Raw genomic sequence first — 8,364 nt, 5'->3', positions numbered from 1 at the left:
AATGAGCTGACTAGGACTATAATAGGCCATTTAGACTGAGGTTAATTCTTCTTCTGCTCACATTTCTGGAATATCTTGCAATGGCAATGCAGTAGATGGCATATGCTCCAAACAAACAAACAAAATCTAATAAAAATCACATCAAATTAACCTGTGCTGTGACTTTTAGCTGGTCCATAATCTCAAAGTCTAAACTCTACAAAATTTGACGTCATGTTCAAGCAGTTAATATTTCCAAATTACTTGGAGGTCCAAGGGTCAGAAGGGTTTGGGGAGGAAGAAAGAGGAAGGACCAGGGATGGGAGCTAGGGCTGGTCTCAGCCTCTGCAAGAGGCACGTGCTTGGGCTTCATGCAGTGACAGGTGACAGGGAAACTAGTGGACCACAGCAGCAAGGAAGACTCCACTGGTGGGCCAGGCTTTTCAGAGGAGCGAGAGTGTCAGCCCCAGATGCACAGGCCCACAGAGCTGTTCCTGTGGACTGGTTTCTGCCATACCTGGACTACCTTCTTAATAAGACTTCTTTCAACCTGAGGAAGACAGAAGAGTTTAAGCAAATGTGAACACTCCAGTGTGGGAGTTACACTCTGTCCTTGTACTCAAAGACATGAGAATGGTGGTGGGAGGGGGGTGCGTACCAGGCTGTCTCCTGGAGTCCTGGGTCTGGGCCAGCCTCTGGGGCCCACCGCACCTTGTGGAGAAGCTGGTCACCCCCTTGGAAAGCACACGTTGCAGCTGAGGCTGCATTCTGTCAACTGGGAAAGCCGGCAGCACCACTGATGAGTCCAGACCACAGATCTGAGATCAGAGCAGTTCCAGAATAGACCTCAGTAAAGTCGGCTGGAAAGGGCTTAGAAACTGCATGGGACCGCAGACTGACTGCAGTTGTTTTTTATGACACTGCCCCATCTACTGGTGTCAGGAAGGAATGACACTTGGTGAGATGGTTTCTCGTACAACCAGATAAGCCAGCAGTTACATACACAGTCAGGTCACAGCTGGAAAGAAACCCAGCGTCTAATGTAACATCTGAGAGTCAGCCTTTTAGCTCACAGGCAGCTTTCTTACTGGCTGTCTCCTAACTTATTTCTTGCATAATGCCCCTCCCCCTTGGCTCCCCTTCCCCCAACATCCTATTGAATGAACACTGGCTTCAGAGATGACAGATGATGTATCCAGGACCTTTAAAGTCATTCACCAAATATTTGTTGAGCGTCTACTGTGGATGTGATACAGTTGCTGGGGATCCTGTACCAAAGAAGACAGACAGGTCTTTGCCCTCATGGGATTTCTATCCTATGGGGAGGCAGATAATAAGCAAACAAATAACTAATAAAAATCAGACAGTGATAAATCTCTAAAGAAAAGAAAGCAGTGTTGGGAGTGGAAAGTAGCCAATTTAGACAGCATAGTGAGGGAAGGCATCTCCGGGCAGAAACCTGGATGAGATGAAGTCAGCCGGGCAAAGATATGACAGGAGAGCTTTCCAGCCTGTGCCAGCCAACAGGCTAGTCACTGGCCACATGTGTCTAATGAGCACTTGAAATGGACTTGGTCCAAATTGAGATGTGATGCAAGCATGAAATCCATTCCGGATTTTAAAGACTTAGTAAGATTTTAAAAATGTAAAATATCTCAATAATTTTATGGTAAATTGAAAGATAATATTTTGGCTGTATTAAGTTAATAGAATATATTATTAAAATTAATTGTGCCTGTTTCCTTGTCTTTAATGTGGCTACTAAAACATTTCAGACTATACATATGGACAGCTTTGCACTAGGCAAAAGGCACAGCCAATGTGAAGGTCCCAAGGTGGGAATGCCTTCAGCGGATTTGAGGACTCCTTCTAGCCCTCTTCTTTCCTGACTCCTATCACATCAGTTATTTAACCTCCTCAAGACCTCCAGGATCTGCATCAGTATTCCTTACAGAGTAAGGAATCCCACCCCTAAATCAGAATTTCTGGAGTTGGGGGCTGGGAGTCTACATGCCTAAACTCCTCCATGATTGACCAGATAGTAAAGGTAGAGGAGCCCTGCCCTAGCCCGCTTCATTTTTCACACTATCAACTTCTCCCTAGCCTCTTACCCTTGCCCTCCTCCCCATCCAAGACCTTGTGGGTGAGCATCAGGTCCACAATTCCTGTGCACCACATCCCCCTCATCCCTGGACCACTACCACAGTCTCTGTGCTCTGCTCCTGGAGCTGGACCGCTGAGTATAAGCCTTGACACACTCTGACCCCTCCTATGAGCAGCAGAATTATGACCCCCCGAAATACATTTATATCCTAATCCCAAGAACCTGTGAATATGTTATAGTACCTGGCAAAGGGGAAGGGAAGTTGTAGATGGAATTAAGTTTGCTAAACAGCTGACCTTGAGAAGGGAGAATCTCCTGAATTATCCAGACGGGCTTGATGTAATCACCAGGGTCCTTAAAAGTGAACATGAAGACCTCAAAAACATCACGCTTAAGTGAAAGAGGTAAGACACAAAAGGTCACATACTGTATGAGTCCATGTATATGAACCACCTGGAACGGGTGAATCTATAATGAAGAACACAGGTTGCTGGTTTCCAGGGGCTGGAGGGTTGGAGGAAGAGGGAGCAAGTCCTTAATGGGTATGGGCTTTCCTTCTGGGGTGATGAAAAGGTTTTGGAATTAGATGGAGATGGTGGTTGCACAATATTGTAAACATACTAAATACCACTCAGTTGCTCCCTTTAACAAGGTTACTTTTATGTTATACAAATCTCACGTCAAATTTTTTGTTAATGAAAAGAGGCAGAAGAGAGGGTCAGAGTGGTATAATGTGAGACGGACTCCACTCTCCCTTGCTGACTTTGAAGATGGAGGAAGGGGCCACGGGCCAAAGGATACCGGCAGCCTCCAGAAGCTGGGAAAGGCACAGACAAATTCTCCCCTGGAATTTCTAAACAAATAGGCCCTACCAACACCTTGATTTTTGCTCAGTCGGTCCTGTGGTGGACTTCTAACCTCTAAATTGTAAATTTATGTTGCTTTAAGTCAAGTTTGTGATAATTTGTTACAGCAGGAATACACCTTCCATCCAGCTGTCTGTTCCTCTGCCACTCCCCTCGATGAGCACCCTAAATCCTCACCACTTCCCAAAGCCACCCACTCCCCATCAGAGCCAAGCAGAGGACCTGGTGTTCCCTAAAAAACAAAACAAAACAACAACAAGAAAAAAACTGAGGTAGTTAGAAAAACATTAACTGGATGACAACCCCAGTGAACCCAGTCACTTAGCCACATCAACACCCATTCCCACCTCTTTCCTCCGGGCTCAAAAGTGTCTCTCTGCCTGCCCCCCTCAAATCCATTCTCCACACTGTTACCAAACCACAGAGCTGACCTTGTACTTCTTCCCATTGTAACCACATCGTGGCTTCCCATCAACCACAGGTTACAGCCCCAGCTTTGAGTACAACACATGAGATTGTCCGAGTCTGACCGCTGTCCACCTCTGCAGCCTCACTAGTCACCTCTCCTGGCCTCATCATTTATTCTCCAGCGATAGCCTGTGCTTCTTCTGTGCTCGTGAGACTATTTCTTGTCTTCTTGTGGTTGTTTGTGTGGTTCCATCTAACTGGAATGGCTTCCTCCTGCCATGTCCCTTGGCTGACCCTGACTCATTTTTAAAGAGCCAGCTCGGGTACCATCCTCTCCAGGAACATGTTCCAAGATCTCTTACTCTTCTCCATTGCCCCTTGTGTGCATCTCCACCTCAGCGCTGTCTTTAACTCTCTGCCTCCCTCACTAGACTCTGAGGAATGGTTTTATTTAATTCATCTTTCCGTCCTCAGCTCCTAGCACAAGGCTGGCCACTCCATCAGTATACAATAAATGTTTGTGGGATGGTTGTTAACTGTATGTCTGTTTTCATATATGCACAGACCGGCAGACCTGGAAGGGCCCTTCAGGATAATCTAGTCAACCCCTCAGTTTTACAGACAGGAAGTTGAAACCCTCAGAGTACACTCATTTTCCATACAGTTACTTACGGGCCAAGCCAAGATTAGATTCCATGGGGCCTGACTCTCAATTCAGGCACTTTCCTTCAGCTAAACATAAAGACTAAGGCTTTGCAACACATGAATGTGTGGAACACACATTTTATGTTCTCTCCCTTCGATGAAGGGCTGTGTTTAGGGGCTCAGGGATTCATTGGGTGGACTGGGCAGAAGCTGCCCTCATCAATCAAACATATGTCTCCTGGTGAGCTGCCACTCACTGGGCCCCTTGATGAAAAGTCCCCTTGTATTGGCTTTCATGCCACCAAAGAGGTTAAAGGCAAGTGTGACTGTCATGGGATCTACACGGTGGGATTTTGGTCTCCCTAGTGGTGGAGAGCTCACCCAGGTCCACAAGAGTCCGGTGGCCCACTAGGCTCCTCTGCTCTGCCCAGGAAACCTCGACCTCCCTGGGGTTTTCACTCCCAAAACAAGGAAAGCTGTGACAGTTCTTATTTCTCAGGAAATAGTATAAAGAAGCACAAGTAAAGTCAAAAGTGTGTGGTAATTACTTAGAGATTTTCAAATGGAGGGTAGAGAGGATATGACGCAATGTGCGTTTCAGTTTGTCTCTTGGTTTTGAACTTCTCTGTGGGCACCTGGGCCTGACAAATCTTTAGCTAGGCTGTGCAAAGAGCTGGCAAAGTTATCTGCTGTTCAATCACACACTTTAACTGCGCTGACCTCTCCCCACTGAGTGCTGGGTGGATGCACATGGTCTCACCCTTCAGGAGGTATAATCCAGTATTCATTGCTTCAGAGGAAGTGCTTCTGGTCTGCTGGAGGGGGTAAAACATAGGTCTAAATGGGTTTGATCTGAGATAGGGGAGGCTGAGCTTAACAAAGTGTTCTGGGGCCTCAGAGGGAAAAAGACGTTCTAGCTGAACAGGGCAAGACCAGGGACCTCTTCCTGGAGGGGGTGGGCTTCAGGCTTTACTGATTGAACCTGGTGGGGGTGTATAGCTCAGTGGCAGAGCCCATGCTCAGCATGCATGAGGTCCTGGGTTCAATCCCCAGTACCTCTATTAAGAGAAAAAGGTTTTTTAAAAAGACACTAAAAATATAATTTTTTTAAAAGAGCCTAAAATCAAGACTCTTTAGTTTCTCCCTATTTATTCTAGTTCAGCTTGCCTTGTGTCTACTCAGAACAATCTTCTCTCCTGTCCCCATGGCAGTCTTTCACATAAATAGAAACGGCCCTCCACGCCTTCTCCTGAGACTAGTCACACTTCCTTCACCTTTTCCTCATTCCCTCACCATCCAAGTTGAAATGCTAACATCATTAATGCATTTATTAGAGTGATTTAAGGGGTGGGGCCACAGTTAAGAGACAAAAAGTAAAGTCCCAATGGTCAGAAGGCCCTCCCAGTGGGTTAGAGTCTAACTGGCTGTGTTGTTCACGGCTCCAGCACTGCCTTGAGCTATTCAGCCTTGAACAAATCCCTGTTGCAGGATGATCGATCACTCACTCAGGGGGCAGGGAGTCTGTCCAATGCTGAATCCCCTGAGCCAAGCGATGAATGAATGAATGAGAAAAACCTGGCACTTTCCATCGGCAGATTTCAGAGCTGGTGATTGTTAATTCTCCTTGAAGCCTTCTTTTCTTCCCTGAACTTTATTAGGTCTCAATTTCTGCAACTGAATGTTCAGAAAAGTAACAGTGCCCTTTCTCACTTGACTGTTGTGAGAAAAAAAAAAAAATTTCAAAGTCATCTGTGAATAAAAGACCCCAGATATCCCACAAATAACTACAAAATTTGGGGGGGAATGCATAGGTTCAAACACAGCATATGTAGGATCCTGTAGCCTCTACACCAAAACAAGATGTCCTTGACACGTTTCATTGCCCACGCAATAACTTACACAAGCAAGCAAGCAAGCAATGTTTGATTGAAGTGACTCAAATTAATCATTTATGATCACCACAAAGAAAGGGCTGCTGAACTGCTGAAACTCGCGTACATGTACACATCCACCCGCTTCAACAGGGATAAACTGAGAATCGCAGATAATCAAAGGGAGTTTCCCCACTGATTCAGTGACTCTGTGGAGACTGCCAGACTTCCATTTTCACAACTCTCAGCCTTGTGCAAACTGCTTTAATGTGGAAGAAGGTGGTGTAGAAAATGGGAGAGAGGGAGGGGCAGGGCTGCAAGCTTACCTTGGAACAATTTTTCTGCCACCCGACACATTGTTGGCCAAGGAGTGAAAAGAAAACCAAAACAGAAACCCACCCACTCACTGTTCTCCCTCCCCAGAGAGACGTGGGGCCCATAGGCATAGCAGTGTGGAGTTGGAGAGCAGAAAACTACTGAAGATTCTTTCCTGGGTGTGGGTTTTTGGGGCTTGAAAAACCATTTGTTGAATCACAGTAAATCAAGTATCATGCAACATCATGAATGAGGAACACTCCGTGTTGCTATTTGGAAGCTGAATATGAGGCTTCCAATCCCCAAATCAGTGCAACCTCCTCCAGCGGTCAGCTATTCAGAGAATCTTGGCTTCAACAGAAGGTCTCAGCTATGTGGGGAATCAGGAGGACCTGACCAGTCTGACAGATACAAGCCTGATGGATAAGCACTTCCACTGTCATGACCAAGAGATGTGGGGAGTTTGGCTGGGTTGTGTTGTTCCCTGAAGTGTGTAGGTGGAACGGCTTCTGCAGTTAGAGGGCGAGGACTGGGCTGACTCATCTTTGCAACCCCCTCACTCGGGGCAAGCAGCCGGCACCTAGCCCCACCCTTCACCACCACCCTCATCACTTGCCCCTCATCTCACTTTGTCCCTCTGAATCTGGATCCCATGATCTTGTCTCATGGGCATCCTCAATCCCCCTTCCTCCTCCTTGCCTTTCTCACTGAGCTAGCCTCATAATCCCTCAAAATCGGCCAAGTGTACATCTGGATTCTCACCTGCATTGTCCAGTTGTTGGGGAAAAAATTGTTCAGTTGTGAAAATGGGTACCCCACAAAGTACTAGGCAATGATCTTGCAGAATTATCTCACTTGCTACCTCTGCAGGACAGGAACTAGTATTATCCACATTAACCAGATAAGAAAACTGAGGCTATCCACATTAACCAGATAAGAAAACTGAGGCTCTGTTAGTTCTTTTTTAATACTAGATTTGAGGAGCACCTTGCGGGAAATAGAATTATTTATGCTTTACTTATTTGTCAGCAAAGAATGTTGCTCCCATTAAAGTTTAATCTTACTTCATCAGTGTCTTTTTGATGCCCCACCCATCCTGATCAAATTATCACTTTTGATTTGGTCAAGATTTTTTGGAGCCCACAAGAAGAATGACAATAGAAATCCAAAGTGTCTTCCCTAAATCTCTGAAAGTGACAAAATACCTGGAAAAAGAAATGATGGTGAAGTCCTAAGTTTCTGACTGAGCTCTAGGAATGCGATGCCAGGTTTCTTTATATCACTAAAATATAAAATTCATTTAATCTTACTTTATGAGTTAGTTTTATCTTTAACCACTCAGCTCCAAGAGAATGCCAGGAACTGCTGGCTCATTCTCTTTCATGGGTTTTCTCCATTTCTCCATAATCTCGTCTAGAGATTATGTTCAGGTTTTTTTTTTTTTTTAAGATACACTGTTTCTAAGTTGAGAAATGGGGAAAACCATGTTCTGATATATTCCTTGGCTAATCTGTGAGCACTGCCTTCCCAAAGCCTTGCCAACTACTACATGGCTTGTCAGCAATCCTTTGGGTGTTTCCAAAAATTCACTCCAATTCAGTAAGAGTCAGCAGTAGGGTGTAGCACACAGCGTGGCTCTGCAGGGAAACCAGAGCTGGGTGAGTGATAAAGGTCCCAACTCTACCTGACCAAAACTTGCTGTAACTGACTTTTAGCCAGTCCACTCCAATGCCTTCATCTTCACCAGAATAGAGTGGACTTCTCTTGCTACTCAGAGTGGCCTGTGGGCCAGACCAGCATCATCAGCATCACCTAGAAATGTGTTATAAGTACGGAGTGCCAGCCCCACCCTACCTTGTCAATTAGAATCTGCATGTTAGCCAGATTCCCAGAGGCTTGACATGCCCATCCAAGTTGGAGAATAACTGGGTTATAAAATACTTGCCAACAACCCTCATTCTCCCATTTCCGCAGGAACGAATAAAACGGTGAGGACACTTGGGTTTGATGCCTGACTCCGAATATGTTCCATCTCTGACTTGGGCAAGCTAATTCCTTTCTGAGCATCGCAACCTTGAGGTGGTTCTCCTGAATAATGAGAATGGAGGTAAGATGCCCAACACCCACACACCTCTAGCCGACTTTTTATATTCCCATTATAGGGAAACCTAACAAT

This window comes from Camelus dromedarius, chromosome 2 (genome assembly GCF_036321535.1).
Source record: "Camelus dromedarius isolate mCamDro1 chromosome 2, mCamDro1.pat, whole genome shotgun sequence".
Taxonomy (NCBI): domain Eukaryota; kingdom Metazoa; phylum Chordata; class Mammalia; order Artiodactyla; family Camelidae; genus Camelus; species Camelus dromedarius.
This window is presented reverse-complemented; position numbering follows the sequence as displayed.